Source organism: Triticum dicoccoides, chromosome 6A, assembly GCF_002162155.2.
Source record: "Triticum dicoccoides isolate Atlit2015 ecotype Zavitan chromosome 6A, WEW_v2.0, whole genome shotgun sequence".
Classification (NCBI taxonomy): Eukaryota; Viridiplantae; Streptophyta; class Magnoliopsida; order Poales; family Poaceae; genus Triticum; species Triticum dicoccoides.
Window position 1 is genome coordinate 75,740,242 of NC_041390.1, and position 16,578 is coordinate 75,756,819.

Here is a 16,578-nt window from a genome sequence, read left to right on the forward strand (position 1 = left end):
CAACATGGCTAGTCGTGAACCCAAAGCGGCACAGACCTATGGAGACAGGCATACATGTATCACATCGAGCATGTCGGTCATCAGCGAGTGATTCCGGGCTGTAGCACTGGGCTAACAGGACTCCGGGGAACCCGGGCTGTAGCAGGCTAGGCAGGACTCTGGAAATCACCGCGTGACATTTCCCCGAAGGGACAGACATAGGAACGAAGTGAAACACATGCTGGCCAGTCAAGTGTCCTGAACAGTAGTGCTGGGCTAGCAGGACTCCGGTGAACCGGGCTGTAGCGGACTACTATGGCTCGAGGAACACTAGACTACATTTCCCCATAAGAAAGGTTCCCAAGGATAAACAACTAGATTGTCGGATCCCACTCATACCAAGCATTTCAATCATACACACAATATGCCCGATATGAGTACATACAACATGGCATCACAACAAAACTCTACAACTCAAGTACTTTATTTAAAGGCTCCAGAGAGCCATACATAACAAGTTCATACAGATAGGGGTCACATGACCCGACACTCAAGTCATACACTCATACAAGCACATGCGGAAGCAACTAGTCTGAGTACAGACTCTAGAAAGAAAGAAGGCTTCTCGAAGCCTGTCTATCTACATAGGGCCCTCCATGGCCAGGATCACCACCTGGGTGGCTAGTCACTCGTCGACGTCAAGGTCTACGTAGAACCCATCAGAGGGGGCGGTGTTGTCGTCTGAAAACAGTAATTAAGTAAACTTGAGTACAAAGGTACTCAGCAAGTCTTACATCAGAACCTACTATACATGCTTATTCTCAAGAAGGTGGTGGGGTTAATGCAGCAAGCCAGCTTTGACTCTTGGCTAAGCTATCCTACGGAACTTCACCAGTAAATAGTTTTCGCACACGAGTCCACTACTCACCAACACAACACTCCATCGTGGATCCTCCCTCGTCGTCCAACGAGAGGGCCATCCTCGATACTCACACTTATCTTGAGTCTTTTAGTAGTGTCCATTAACTTGTCTATGAACTGTATAGGCAACCAAGTAGTCCTTTACCGCGGACGCGGCTATTCGAATAGTTTTATACCCTGCAGGGGTGTACTTCTTCATACACGCTTTCACCACTTACCGCCGCTTACACGACATGTACTCGGCAATCTTCAAGCGGAAGCCCAGCGAGGGTGTTGGCCACGGCCTACCTAAACACTTAAGTCTCTAGTCCAGGTTTATCGCCTATCCACGTTCCATCCGCAGGGAGTCCGGCCGAGGTTTCCACATACGGCCCCGAACGATGTGAACAGGGTCCCGAGACGCCAAACGGGCGCCCGGCATACCCGGCCACGGTGTATCTACCGCAACATAGCCCACCCCTAGGGTCAGCGCTACGCACGGCCGCCAACACATATCCTACAAACACCAGAAACTATTTGCAACTCCTGGACAGAGTACTAAGGTGATTAAGAAGCCGAGAGGGTCCATTGGTTTTGGGCCCAATGTACGGTAGTAACTGCATCTTAAATCACACATACAGATCTCAGTTCTTAGGGACGGCCTCAATGAAACAACCCACCATGTACTCCTACATGGCCTCTCATCGATACCTTTACCAAAGCATGTTCAACACATCCCTCACATTACCGACATAAGCATTTCACTCTAGCCCATCACCCAGATGAACCAGACCTGACACAACTCTAAGCATAGCAGGCATAGAAAGGTAGGAATCACATACATGTCTCAATCAACTCCTACACATGCTAGTGGGTTTCATCTAGTTACTGTGGCAATGACAGGTCATGCAGAGGATAAGGGTTCAACTACCGTAGCACACAGCAGTTTGAATCGCGTTGTCTTAATGCAGTAAACAAGAGCAGAAGCGAGAACATGGGTTTGTATCGGAATGATCAATGGTTGCTTACCTGATGGAGTGGTAGTGGGATACTGCCCTTCAGTTGGATACTCGTGAATATCCTCGGAGGCAGAACCTACCACGAAGAACACACCGGAACACAATCAACACATGACGATATGCAACAATATGATGCATGCTATGACATGGCAATATGAATGTGTCTTGGCCTAATGCAAGTTGTAATAGAAAGGAATGAACTCATTTGAATCAAAGATTCAAATATTAGCTCATTAAACATGGCCTTAATAGTGCATTTCCTTATTCTGCTTAAACAGCAAGGTAAACTTGTTTTGTCGTGCATGAAACCATTACAGATGGATAGATTGATTTTTTCTGATCATTTTTCATATATAAATCTTTGCATTTGGAGCTATGGTTGATTTTCTATGATTTTTAGAAGTTTTGACTATTTTCTGGAATTTCCTGAATAAAAATAAATCCAGTAAATGCATTACTGCGTCAGCATTGCGTCATGCTGACCTCAGCAGGTCAAAGGCGCCAGCCCAGGTCAAACCTGACTGGTGGGCCCCTTCTGTCAGCCTCTCAGCTAGTTAACAGGATTTTATTAACACTAATTAGCTGTCAGTGGGGCCTGGGCCCACATGTAAGTGACTAATTTAATTAAAATTAGTTAAAACTAATCCTAATTTAGTTAGCAGACCGGCCCCACCTGTCATAGACTCAGGGGGGTCTACCTGCGCCCACCCAGGGGTCAAACTGGGTCAAACTCGCCGGTGTTGAGCCGCCGGCGAGGCCGAGACGGTGAAGGGCTTCGGATTTGGTCCTCCGGCGACCAAATCGACGGCGGAGACGTGCTATGCGTAGCTGGGGCTCGTGCGCTTCTAGTGGGGCAAGTGGGAGGAGCTGGTGTGGAGCGAGCTCGCCGGAATCGAGCTCATGGCGGCGGTCGGAGTTCGGACAGAGAGGGAAAGAGGGCTACGGTGCACGGCAGGGTGAGGAAGTGTGTGCATTAGGCTCCTGGGGACGCACTGAATGCGGTGGTGCGCTCGGACGCGTGCTTGCACGGCCGTAGCCACGACGGCGACATGGCCGGCGGCGAGGAGCTCTCGGGTGCGGTGGAAACGGCGGCTACAGAGGCCAAGCGAGCACGGAGTTAGGGGGAAAGGAAGAGGAGCTCACAGCGGAGTCGGAGAGGGGGTCAGCGAGCTCGGGGAGGTCCCGGCGACGGCGAATCGACCGAAGACGGCTCGGGTGCCCGAGGTTGAAGACGAGGGCGTAGATGGCGCTCGGCGGCGTTTGGGGTCGCGTGGGTCGGCGAAGAGGTCCAGGGCGACGAGGCGGAGCTGTTGGGCTCGTAGGAGGGGCGAGGGAGTGGATGTGGTGGCAACTACGGCGATCGGCAGCGAGGGTCGCGCTCGGCCATCACGGGGGAGAGTGAGAGAGACGAGGGGGAGAGTGCGAGAGGATGAGAGGGGGACGTGGGGGTCGCGTGGCACCTCTAGGCGTCTCCGGGCGTCGGCGGAAGCAGGAGGTGGCCAGCGCATGGCCGGCGCGCGGCGAGCACGCGCCCCTGCCTCCTGGCGCGAGGAGGACGACGACTGGCGAAGCCAGTAGGCTGGGCCGAGCCAGGTGGGCTGGCCAGCTCAGGTAAGGCCGAGGTGGCTCCCTCTCTCTTTTCTTTGATTTGTTTCTGTTTTTCTAATTAACTGCAATTGTTGGGTTTTAAATAAAATACTAAAACGTTTACAAAAATCCTGAAAATAATTGTGGGCTCTGTTTAGATTATTTCCAACAGCAAACATTTATTTCCAGAATTATTTGGGCATTCAAATTATTTTATAGCATTTAAATGCCCAAATTCAAATACTTATGATTTAATTCAATGACCTTCTGTTGACCTAGAAAAATGTGCACCAATTTTGCCAGAGGTTTTAACCCTAGACAAAGAGGGTGAACTTTTTAGAAGGGCATTTCAGGTTCATTGAAAATAATTTTAGTAAACCCTAGTTGTTTCCAGGGGGTGTTGGGGGTTTCTGCCTTCCCCATTTCAAATTAAAAGAAATTTAAACAAGATGCACACTCTAATGCCTGAACTAGCTAGGGTGTGACAGCATTCCTGGAAGCTCTTCTGGAAAGACGTCTTGATATTCGCAAACGACTAGAATTTGCGAGATAGCATCCAGTTCAGCCTTCTCATTGAGAGAAAACAGACGGATAGTATCATCACGAGCGGCAAACACAATTACATCCTCAGACGAATGAGTCAATTGAATCTGCCTGGCTGCACAATCAAGCTGAGCCTTGTTCTTAGTAAGCCAATCCATTCCGAGAATAAGATCAATATCCGAGTTACCAAGAACCATTGGAGAAGAAAGAAACTTGTAATCGCCCAACGTGATAGTAACATCCGGAGCCATCATTTTGGTGTTCATGAACAAACCCGGAGAAGAAACCTCTATCGGCTTGGGCAGATCAATAGTATGCACATCATGCATGGATGCAAAAGGCTTCGATAAAAACGATAACGATGCACCAGTGTCAAAAAGAACTCTTGCAGGAATGTAATTAACAGGAAGGTTACCCATGATCACATTTGGTGAGTCCTCTGCCTGAGCTGCATTCAGCAAGTTGACCTTGGCGGACTTGGTGTTATGCTTGACCATAGCTGTACTTGCCGATCTGACAGGAGGAGGAGGAGGTAGACGCCTCTGATTGAAACACTTGTTGGCATAGTGACCCTTCTGTTGGCACTTGTTGCACGTGACCTCTGAAAGCGGACGGTGATACGGAGCACTCGATCTTGGAGCTTGAGACGAAGTCTTGTTCTGAAAGCCAGGGTTGGGTGGGTGGGAAGAACCACTTCCACTTTTTCTCTTCTGCTGATACGACTGACGGAACGGAGGAGGAGGAAGCCAATACTTCTGCTGCTTGGCCACTTGAGTAGAGGAAGAAGGAGTAACATCTCTGACTCGCTTCTTGGAAGCATCACACCTCAACTAAGCAGCCTCTTGCTTCAATGCCATGTTGTAGAACTCATCGTATCTCAAGGGTTCAAAGAGAACAAGAGCTAGCTGAATTTCTTCTCTGAGACCACCCCTGAACTGGTATATCATGCTCTTCTCATCAGGGACGTCCTGCTTGGCAAAGCGGGCGAGCTTCTGGAACAACTTGTTGTAGTCATAGACAGACAAAGAGCCTTGCTTCAGGTTCCGGAATTCCTCACGCTTGCTTTCAACCATGCTCTGAGGAATATGATGAGCTCGGAAATCTTGACGGAATTCATCCCAAGTGATAACACGTCCACCTCTGGAATCCTTGTACTGCTGGAACCATTCTGCAGCTCGATCTTTGAGTTGGAAGGAAGCGAACTTAACAAAGTCCTCAGGCCTGACGTTACTGCACTCGAAATGCTTGCACAGATCCACAAGACAATCGTCAGCATCGGTTGCCTCAACACAATTGCTGAAAGTCTTTGGCCCGTTAGCAAGGAACTGGTCGAGTGTAGCAAAGTGATTCTGATTGTTGCCCTGAATCCCTTGGTTGCCTTGATTGCGCTCTTGAAGAATTTGCATGATCAACTGTGTGTTTGCATTGGTTGCGGCCATCACAGCTTGCCATGCCTCCGGAGGAGGTGGAGGTGGTGGCGGATCAGGATTCGGAGTCGTGCGCATTGGAGGAGCCATCCTGAAGGGGTTGCCCACCATTAGCACATTGACAGATAAATATTGAAGCTGAATCCAATGGAATGAAAATTGCAACATATAGTCTTCACATCCGAACAAAATGAACGAATGCATTCCTCTTGAAATGGTCACATATCCATAAATTGAGAAGCCACTTAGAATTAAGGTAGAGAAATAAATCAACAAGGTACGGATCAAGAACGAATAATCGGTAAGAAATCCCAATCTCAAACCAATATCCGTGGAAGAAGAACTAGAGCTACAAGAATTCCCACCTATGAAACTCCCAAACCTTTCCGGTTATGCAATCAGGTGTTGGGGATACAGGAGAAGCATAATATCTCACCCAAACTAGCAAATCCTACATCCAGTTGTATCCATCCTTCAACACATAACCAAGAAACCTTCGGAAACCATCTACCTCAACCTTCAAAAAGCATCTGTTATACAAGTTGTGGCGATACTCCCGAACTCCCACCCCAGTACTGGGTGGCGTCGAGGTTATCTCACCAACGAACTGCAAAAAAGAGATTTTCGATGTTGGCGTACTAACTCAGGTATTCCAGAACTGCAACGATAAAATTATGATGACAACACCTCAGAGCTCAACTCCCCGGGACACTTCCACTAAACCCCTGACAGGAGGCACCAAGACAATGTTCTCATCATAAAACCATCGGAACGATTCCAAGATACCCGCGTGATCCTAAAAAAATTGGTGAAATTTGAGAAGAGAAGAGTCAAAATTCTACGTCAGGATGCCTTACCAGAGCGATGGGGAGACTGGGAAGTAAAAAGAATTCCTAAACTCTCTGATATATAATTCCTAAATGACTCAAAACATTTTTCTAGACACAACTCGGCTGCTAAAAATGATCAAGCAATGGGGCTCCTAAGGTCGGGGATGGCTCTGATTACCAACTTATAACACCCTCGATGCGACTATATCTCCCACGTGTCGAGGCACGACTTAGAGGCATAATCGCATTGAAGGCATATGTCGCAAGTTAGGCAATCTTCACAACATCCCATGTAATATAGATAATAAAAGGGGAGATAACATAGTTGGCTTACACTTGCTGCGTCAATCAAGTACATAAATAACATTACATCATCCAAACACTCATGGCCCGACTACGGCGCCAAAATAAAAGATAACCCAACATGCGACATGGTCCCGATCACCCCAAACTGGCCACCACTACTGATCATCAGGAAAGGAAACATAGTAACGTTGAGAGTCCTCGTCGTACTCCCACTTGAGCTCAAACGCGTCTCCTGGAGCGGAAACATCAGGCCCTGCATCTGGTGTAATAGTAATCTGTGAGCCACAGGGACTCAGCAATCTCTCACCCTCGCGATCAAGACTATTTAAGCTTATAGGTAAGGCAAGGTAAAAATGTGGAGCTGCAGCAAGCGACTAGCAAATATGGTGGCTAACTTATTCGCAAAAGAGAGCGAGAAGAGGAGGCAAAGCGCGAGAGAGAAACTAGAGAGCAACCAAACATTACCCCAACACCGTGTCCACTTCCCGGACTCCGCCGAGAAGAGGCAATCATGGTAACACACTCAGTTGATTCATTTTAATTAAGTTAAGGTTCAAGTTATCTATAACCGGACATTAACAAATTCCTATCTGCCTATAACCGCGGGCACGGCTTTCGAAAGTTCAAATCCCTGCAATGGACTCCCAACTTAGCCCATGACAAGCTCTCACGGTCAACGAAGGAATAGACCTCCTCCCAAGACGTTCTGATCAGACTAGGTATCTCGGTTATTCAAGACACTTCGACAGGTTAAAATAAGACCAGCAACACCGCCCGAATGTGCCGACAAATCCCGATAGGAGCTGCACATATCTCGTTCTCAGGGCACACTCAGATGAGCAAGACGTCGGGTAGGCCAGCCCAGAGTTGCCCCTGGTAGCCCCGGACATCGCTCGGTTGGACCAACACTCAAAGGAGCACTGTCCCGGGGGGGCTAAAATAAGATGACCCTCGGGCTCCAGAAACCCAAGGGAAAAAGAGGCTAGGTGGCAAATGGTAGAACCACGGTTGGGCATTGCTGGAATAGCTTTAATCAAGGCGAACTATCAAGGGGTTCCCATTATAACCCAACCGCGTCAGGAACGCAAAATCCGGGAACATAACACCGATATGACGGAAACTAGGGCGGAAAGAGTGGAACAAAACACTAGGCGAGAGGCCGAGCCTTCCACCCTTTACCAAGTGTATGGATGCATTAAGATAACAAGATAATATAATGATATCCCAACAAGTAAATAAATGTTCCAACAAGGAACGGCCTCCAATCTTCACCTGCAACTAGCAACGCTATAAGAGGGGCTGAGCAAAGCGGTAACATAGACAATCAACGGTTTGCTAGGACATGGTGGGTTATAGGTTTTACATGGCAATTCGGGAGGCTTGAAAGCAAATGGTAGGCATTGTAGCATTGGCATAGCAAAAGAGCGAGCAAACTAGCATAGCAAAGATAGTAGTGATTTCGAGGGTATGATCATCTTGCCTGCACAGTTGTCAGAGTTGACTGGATCCTCGAAAGCAAACTCAACAGGCTCCTCATTAGCGAACTCATCTCCCGGTTCTACCCAAACAAGACAAACAAGCAACAAGGACACAATCAACCACGTGCAAGGATCAAACAATATGATGCAAAGATGATATGCTATGCGGAATGCGATGCGGGATGCATATGCAAGATATGATAGGAAATGCAAGAACCTGGCCTCAACTTGGAAAGAAAAGTGTGCCACTGGAAAGATGAGATGAAATCGCTTGAAAATGATATAAAGAACGCCGGAATCGGAGTTACGGTTTGGAAATGGCAAGCGATTCAAATATGACACCGGTCTGCGATTTACAACAAGTAGCCATCTAAATGCAATGAGATGAACATGTTACAGCACCCAAATATGACAAAAAAATACATGGCAGGGATGCATTCAAGATGCTTAACAAAAGTCTAGCACTGAGCTACGGCCAATTCATCCATTAACAGGTTCAAACAAGCATGGCAAAAATGCATATGACAAACAGATCTCAGACTTGGTGAAATCAACACTTGTCTGGAATTTCAGATCAGGTAGCACTCTTTGGAGCAACAAAACTACATGCTACAGGACCTGAACATGGCAAAGTAAAGCATGGCATGGAGCTACTCAAAGAGCTTAATAAAAGTCCCTTAGTGACCTTGAGCCAAAAAGGACCAGAAAATACAATTGCAAGCATGTGAACATGGCAAGAACATAATCAGATCACAGACTTAGTGAAAACTGGAGCATGCTGAAAACATAACCTAAGTAGGCATGTTTACGAGCTCGATGCACTCACTACGGTGCAAGTCATGAAAAGATAAGCATACATCTATCAAGAACACACAAAATGCAATCTAGACATGGCAAGAACAATAGCATAGCATGCACGGATCAACTACAACATCATCGGCAAAATTGCAAACAAGTTGACAATCTGCCTAGATTCACAAAGTAGCAAAAGTAGAGCTCGATTGACTCAAGTTAGGTTGCTCCATAATTGGAAACAAAGACATGGATGGATAGATCACTACAAGATTAACAAAACATCCTTACTGATCATCCTCAAAAGAGGCACGGATCACTAGGAAACAACATGAACATATGGCAACATGAGGTAAACAGCTCAAGGACTTAGTGGAAATGCTAAGTCCCTGAAAACAGAATTACCAAGTGCACTACTTTGCAAGCTTGTGCTAGTCACCACACACATCACAAAAATACATGGGTTGCACCTCTGGAGAGATGACAAAACCCTTAACAAAACATAAGTAGAACTCATGGGCATATCATGCACACATTAATCATGGCAAAAATGACAAAAAGCTAAATCGAGCAGCAGATCTGACAATTATCTCAAGTAGCCCTCTTCTAACAGCATTTCGGGCATCAAGATGAACTCAAATGAAAATGATGCAATGGAATGAAATGATGTACTCTCTGAGTTGAACATTTTGATATGCTATATGCATGAATCAGAGCTATGGATGCAAAGTTACGGGGCTATGAACATGAGCACACGGATCTGCGATTTCAGGAGAGAAGAAAAAAAACACCTCCGAGATCTAGGGTTCACTGTTCATCCGAATCGGGATCTGGCGCACGAAATCTGAGGTCCGCCGGAATCTTGCCGGAGGAGAAGCCGTCCGGCCGGGGCGGCCTTGCCAGCGACGAGGGCGGCAAGGAGGCGGCGAGGCGGCGCGGAAGCCGAGGTGGTCGCGGGCGGCGCGAGCGGTGCGAAGAGGCAGCGAGTTGGGCGCCGGTGACGAGGAGGCAGGGCGGCGTTGGCGCGGCCGGCGACGAGGAGGTGAGGCGGGCGGAGCTTGCCGGCTCGGGCGGAGCTCGCCGGCTCGGGGGGAGGAGGAGGCAGGCTTCTGCGGGCCGCGGGGGCCCCAGGCTGGGCCGCACGGGCCTCGGGCGGTGGCGGCGGCGGCTTGCCACGTGGCAGGCGGCGGTTGGCGGCGGCGGTGTGTCCGGCGCGGTGCGGACAATGTCCGGCCGCGCGGAGATGATTTTTAGGGTTTCGGGGAGGGGGATCCGAGATTTTCGAGGAGGACCTATTTATAGGCATAGAGGGAGCTAGGAGAGTCCAAATGAGGTGCGGTTTTCGGCCACGCGATCATGATCGAACGATCTAGATGATGGAGAAGGCTTAGGTGGGTTTTGGGCCAAATTGGAGGGGTGTTGGGCTGCAACACACACGAGGCCTTTTCGGTCCCTCGGTTAACCGTTGGAGTATCAAACGAAGTCCAAATGATACGAAACTTGACAGGCGGTCTACCGGTAGTAAACCAAGGCCGCTTGGCAAGTCTCGGTCCAATCCGGAAATGTTTAATCCCCACACACGAAAGAAAGCTAGAAATGACCACCAGAGGAGAACAAAGCGCCGGAATGCAAAACGGACAACGGGGAAAATGCTCGAATGCATGAGATGAACACATATGCAAATGCAATGCACATGATGACATGATATGAGATGCATGACAAAGATAACAACACACGGAGACAAAAACCCGAACCCGAGAAATTAAAACAACTTAACGCCGGAACAGCAAGAGTTGGAGTATACATTGGGAAAATTACATCCGGAGTGTTACAGCTGGCCCTGGTTACACGCGGGAAGCCCCTGGTATCGTTTATGAGGGTTTGATCGTCAAACCAATCTCATGTATATATGATGGAACGCCGGATTCGTTTAACCGTGTCCGTGGTCTTGACGACCTGGCATTTTTTCTGGTTGGTGAGGCCGTCTAGTTTGCGGCTGTTAGAGCCGCTGCATCCTCTTCCGTATGAAAGAAACATTCGGTATTTCCGCTAACTGAGATGATGCCACGTGGACCGGGCATCTTAAGCTTGAGAAAAGCATAATGTGGTATTGCGTTAAAACGAGCGAAAGCCGTTCTTCCGAGTAGTGCTTGATAACCACTTCGGAATGGGGCGATGTAAAAAGTTAACCTTTCACTTTGGAAGTTATCGGGAGAACCGAATACCACCTCTAGTAGTAGAGAGCCCATACAGCAGGCCTCTTGGCCTGGTATTACTCCCTTGAAGGTAGTATTACTATGGCTTATTTGTGTCGGGTTTATCCCCATTTTGCGGACTGTGTCCTGATATATCAGATTTAGATCACTGTCGCCGTCCATGAGGACTCGTGTGAAATGGTACCCATTTATTATTGGGTCTAACACCAAGGCCGTTAGTCCTTCATGCCGAATATTTGTCTCGTGATCCCTACGATCAAAAGTGATCGGGCAGGCCAACCAGGGGTTGAACCTAGGGGTGACGGGCTCTATGGCGCGTGTGCCTCGAAGTGCATGCTTGCTTCTCCTCTTTGTCACAGGGATCACGTTTACTGTTTTAACCTCTGGTGGGAACTTTTTCTGTCCTCCGGCACTTTGCTGGCGAGGTTCATCCTCGTCTTTGCTTGGTGTCTCTTCCCCTTTGTGTTCGGCGTTTAGCTTACCGGCCTGCTTGAAGACCCAACATTCTCTATGGGTATTATTTGCAGGTTTGTCTGGGGTGCCATGAATCTGACAGATTTTGTCAAGAATTTTGTTTAGGCCAGATTGTCCTTCTCTGCTACCTTTGAAAGGCTTTATCCACTGACCTGATCAGGAGCCCCTGAATCTGGCGTTTACCGCTGTGTTATCTGGGCTACCTTCTTTATTTCGACGCGTGTTTCTGTTGCGTCGTGGTTTACCATTGCCATCCCTGACTTCGGATGTGCTTGGGTCATGGGTGCTGCTATGGGCCAACAAGATGTCCTCGCCCGCACAAAAGCGGGTCATGAGGCTTGTTAGGGCTGCCATTGTGCTCGGTTTTTCTTGGCCGAGGTGTCTGGCAAGCCATTTGTCTCGGACGCTGTGTTTAAAAGTTGCTAAGGCTTTGGCGTCCGGACAGTCAACGATTTGGTTCTTCTTGGTGAGGAACCTGTTCCAAAGCTGTCGGGCGGACTCTCCGGACTGTTGGATTATATGACTTGAATCGTCTGCATCCGGAGGTCAGACATAAGTCCCTTGAAAATTGGCCCGAAAAGCGTCCTCAAGCTCCTCCCAACTTCCAATTGAGTTTTCAGGGAGGCTTTCCAGCCAGTGCTGAGCTGGCCCTTTAAGCTTGAGGGGCAAGTATTTAATAGCATGGAGATCGTCTCCACGAGACATATGAATATGGAGGATGAAGTCCTCTATCCAGACTCCCGGGTCTGTGGTCCCGTCGTACGCCTCTATGTTCACCGGTTTGAATCCCTCTGGGAATTCGTGATCCAGCACCTCATCAATGAAACATAAGGGGTGTGCAGCACCCCTGTATTGGGATGTGCCATGGTGTTCAGACGGTTGTAGTATTCGGTGTTGGTTTTGTACCGTAGCACGCTTCCTAGATCCATAGATGGATCTAGTCGCGCCGGATTTTTGACGCAAGTTCTCACGTAGATCGTGTGTTGACTTATGCGCGACTTTGTTAGACGCTCTATCGCATTCACAAGGTGGTGGATCTGGCCGGTTGGCCGTATCATTCTTCGGCTCTATGGGCTCTAAGGCCTCATCATCGAATTCCGGTAATAGCTTGCGCTTTGGATAGCTATTTATATGGTAACTTCCACCATACTTTGTTACTTTGTTCCACCTACTGTTGAGCGTATCTTATGTGACCTTGAGCCTTTGCTTTTGTTTCTTCAGGATCCTCATTGTGGCAATAAGCCTTCTATGAAGGTTCTCTTGCTCCAAGTGCGTTTCCAGGATGATGTGTGCATCTTCGTCCGAACTGTTTTCTTCCCCAGACGGGGTTTGATGAGGCTTATCCTTGGCATCGTCGTGTTCGGATGTCTTATTCGTACTATGTTTGCAGTTTGCATCTTGATCGTGCTCTGCCACCGGGGTGGTGCAGTCGTCGTTTCTTCTAGAGTCGACTGGACTGTTATTTCCTCTTGCGCTATTATCACTATTTTTCTATGGCGGGACTTAGAGCGGCGCCGCTGACATTGGCGCTTGGGTTGCTTGGAGGGGGCATCCTCCGTTGTCTCATTGCCATTGCCCTCTCTGGGTGTATCCACCATGTATACGTCATGTGATGAAGTGGCGGTCCAGCGCCCTATGGGCGGTGGTTCCTGTTCATCTCCTGCATCGTCATCCATACCGTCGATGTCTTCGGAGTCGAAGTCGAGCATGTCGGTTAAGTCGTCGACAGTGGCTACTAAGTGGGTGGTGGGTGGGCAGCGAATTTCTTCGTCGTCCGCATCCCATTCTAGCCGGACATAGTTCAGCCAAGGTTCTCCTAACAGGGAGAGAGACCTTAATGAATTTAGCACATCTCCGAAAGGTGAGTGCTGAAATATATCCGCGAACTCCATGATCGGCGTCCCGTGAGATTCGACGGGCACAGATGTAGGCGTCTCGGAGTCCGTGGCCAGAGGTAAATCCAGTGGTTCGGCGATGCGTCTCTCGAAAGGGGTGAAGTCAGTATCTGGCTCTATCGCCACTAAGAGTGCGGCCTCCATGGCGGGGTCTATCCCTCCGCTCTCGGATGGCGTGATTTGCTCCGGATTAACGGCCGGAGTAGTTGCGGATGCGATCTCCTGAACACTGTCCGACGGCAGAGTTACGTCATGCTCGTCACGACTGTGTGGCGCGTCCGACATGGGCTCGAATCCGTCGAAGATCATGTCTCCGCGGATGTCGGTCGTGTAGTTCAAGTTTCCAAATCTGACCTGATGGCCAGGGGCGTAGCTCCCGATCTGCTCCAGATGGCCAAGCGAATTGGCCCGCAGTGCGAAGCCGCCAAATACGAAGATCTGTCTGGGGAGGAAAACCTCGCCCTGGACCGCATCGCTAGCGATGATCGAAGGAGCCATCAAGCCTTATGGTGACGACACAGCGGAACTCTCAATGAAAGCACCAATGTCGGTGTCAAAACCGGCGGATCTCGGGTAGGGGGTCCCGAACTGTGCGTCTAAGGCGGATGGTAACAGGAGGCAGGGGACATGATGTTTACCCAGGTTCGGGCCCTCTTGATGGAGGTAATACCCTACGTCCTGCTTGATTGTTCTTGATGATATGAGTATTACAAGAGTTGATCTACCCCGAGATCAGAGAGGCTGAACCCTAGAAGCTAGCCTATGGTATGATTGTATGTTGTCCTACGGACTAAAACCCTCCGGTTTATATAGACACTGGAGGGGGCTAGGGTTACACAATGTCGGTTACAAAGGAGGAGATATACATATCCGTATTGCCTATCTTGCCTTCCGCACCAAGTAGAGTCCCATCCGGACACGGGACGAAGTCTTCAATCTCGTATCTTCATAGTCCAACAGTCCGGCCAAAGGATATAGTCCGGCTGTCCGGAGACCCCCTAATCCAGGACTCCCTCACCCGGACTCCTGCTCTCTCTCTCTCTCTCTCTTGCCGACAATCTTCAATTCTGCCGCACGCATCCAACACACAAACCTTGTTGGTCCCTCTCGCTTTCTCTTCATCTCTCTCTCTTTGTGTGTAGGGGGTCTTTCTAGTTCACATGCATATATACTCCATCTATAGGTCTCTCTCACACACTATGTATGATTCTCTAGTCCAAGCTAGATATCTTGGGTGCACTCATCGTACGCACACAAATTCCTTGGCTCGTTGCCCGTAACTCTCTCACGCACCACTCTGTCGTCTCGGAGCTCTCCCCCTCTCTCTCAAACTCTCCATATACCTAGGTCACACATACACATGCATATCTCACTCGCACTCGATAGGCCCATCTAAAACTCTATCTCTCTCCCTCGTTATCTCTCCATCTCACACGCATGCACACACACACAATCTCATGCCTAGCTAGCCAAGTATGATGGTCTCTCACTCAATTGTAGGCACACGCAGTCCCCCCTATATGTATATGACTAGCTAATCTTAGTCTCCATCACAAAGATGTGCATGTTCTATCTCGATTTCTCTCGGGGTATCTTTCTATCGCGCACGCACCTTCCTCGATCTCCCACCCATATAGTCCCCTCACGGTCGATCTCGAGGGGATCTCTCTATCATAAACACACCCTCTCGCCCTCCCCATGCGTCCATGTTCTCCATGTGTCCGTCTCGACCTATGTTCCTTGTTGGCCAGACCTCTATTGGACATGTGCTATAGGGGTGTCTTCATCCGTTGCAAACAATCACACACTAGCTATCTTCATGTATCTCCTTGCCTTGCTTTTCTATCTCGGAGATGCATGCGTGAGATGTTCGCCTAAGAAACAAAAAAACACACTCTCTCTCTCTCTAATTTATCGTTTGTTGTCACTTTCTCTTTCACACACATACTCGTTTTGCACACTTACTCATTCTCCTTCACACGCACTTGATCTCTCTCGACTTAGGCACTCTCCTCGGTCCATAGCATATTGATTTATTGAAAAGTCAAACATCACAAAGTTTGACCATGTACGTGGAGAAAAACAATTACATCTAGAACGGCAAACATATACCATTAGATTCACCATGAGATGTAGTTTTGTATGATGTATCTTTGGTATTGTAGATATAAATAACATTTGCATAAACCTGATCAAAGTTTCCAAAGTTTGACTTCTAAAAACTTTACTTGCACTGCATTATCGAGCGGATGGAATATCTCTTTCCCCCTCTCAGCTATCTCACGCACCACTCAGCCTTATCGGGGCTCCTCAATCTCTCTCAAACTTTATATCTCCCTGGTTCACACATACGCATGTCTCGCTCGCGCTATACATATAGACCCATCCAACACTCTCCGCCCTTGTTCTCTCTCTACGTGACACGCACCCCCCTAATAAGTACCATAATCCCTCACTCCATCATAGGCGCAAGCACCCCCCCTAAGTATGATTTTCTCTCACTAGCCATCAGGAACACACGTATTGTCTCCTTCCATCCATACGTCTATCATGATATCTCTTGGGGCATATTCCATCACGCACACACCTTGTCACTTGATCTCCCATCCATGTAGTCCCATCACGATCTCCAGGGAATCTCTATATGACAAACATACACTCTCTCATCCCCATGTCTGCATTTTCTCCGTACTCTCTCTCGACCTCTCTCCATTGTTTGTCAGACCCCTCTTGGCCACGTGATAGGGGTCTTGCTCTCTCGGTTGCCAACAACCACACACTATCTCCTCACCTTGCTTCCGTTGTCGAACATGCATGTGTGATATGTTTGCATAAGACACACATGTTTTTTCTCGACTTTTATCGAGTGTTCTCCATGTCTCTTTCACACACGCACACACACTTTTTTCACTCACTCTTTCTATTTCACTCTCTCTCTCTCTCTCTCTCTCTCTCTCTCTCTCTCTCTAGTTAGGGACTCTCTCACATCCATAAGCATATGGATGTTTTGAAAAGTCAAACCTAAGAAAAGTTTGACCAGGTATATGTGGAGAAAAACATTTACATCTGGAACGATCATTAGATTCATCACAACATGTACTTACTTCATAATATCATTTATCTTTGGTATTG